Source organism: Frieseomelitta varia, unplaced genomic scaffold, assembly GCF_011392965.1.
Source record: "Frieseomelitta varia isolate USP_RPSP 00005682 unplaced genomic scaffold, Fvar_1.2 scaffold_1364, whole genome shotgun sequence".
Taxonomy (NCBI): domain Eukaryota; kingdom Metazoa; phylum Arthropoda; class Insecta; order Hymenoptera; family Apidae; genus Frieseomelitta; species Frieseomelitta varia.
The window spans coordinates 1-999 of NW_025109044.1; the positions used below are offsets into that span (position 1 = coordinate 1).

Consider the following 999-nt stretch of genomic DNA (forward strand, 5'->3'; position numbering starts at 1 on the left):
AAAAAAAAAAAAAAATAGAAAACAACGTTTAGATAAAAAATTCCATATAATCAGGAATCAAACCAAAAGAAGAAAAGGAGAAATATCTTGTTTGTTTGCCACACCCAATAAAAGTAATGCGGTGAAAAAGTAAATAGTTCTTTAGTGTAAGAATTCACTTGCGAATATAAATCGGATTGCATCGCAACGGATGCTTCAAGAAATATCATACATATATTATATAGCTAATTATATAAATATATAAGTATTATAATCACAATTATATTACTTCTTAAATGAATAAAGATTGTTTTAAGTGACTTGAAGATTATTATTTACATGTCATTATCGCATTTAAGTATAACTTCGTAAAGGAAGAAAAGATTTACAAGCAAACATATTCCAAAAATAAATTGAAGTTGCCGGTTGATAGTCGTGCTAAATAATTGGAGTCCTAAGGCTTAATTAATTGGAATCATCAATGCCCGCATTATTGAGAATATATATTCGCTTATTGAAACGAAAATGCCTTAAATGATCCTAAAATCCGTTTCTAATTAGTAAACCATAAAGAACAAACATAGAAAAGATATTAAAAAATATCGAATTAAATGTCAATTTAAATTCCGATTTGAAGATGAGACTAGTTACCTAGTCATTAAATAAATTACACAGATTGACATCAAGTCCTCGATAGTATAGTGGTTAGTATCCCCGCCTGTCACGCGGGAGACCGGGGTTCGATTCCCCGTCGGGGAGATATTTTTATTTTTACACTAATTTTATTATTATCTTCAATCAAATAATTTTAAATCAGAATATTATTATCAGTGTTATTATATTATATTATATTATATTATATTATTGCATACTATTTCTTTTCGTTCTTCTGATTTTCTGCCTATCAGTCATTTGTTATCTATACTTGTAGAAATTAGTCTAAGCTATTTGTAAGATACTATATAAGTTATTCTAAGACTGAACATTATAGACAGAAATTGTTAACTAAAAATGATTATC

The 999-nt window shown here is 27.3% G+C and overlaps 1 non-coding gene across 1 annotated transcript; it reads left to right on the top strand.

Annotated features, from left to right (window-relative positions):
* Positions 1 to 666: 666 nt before the first annotated feature.
* Trnad-guc lies at positions 667 to 738 on the top strand. The gene has a single exon. It is a non-coding gene; the product is annotated as a tRNA-Asp (tRNA).
* Positions 739 to 999: the final 261 nt, after the last annotated feature.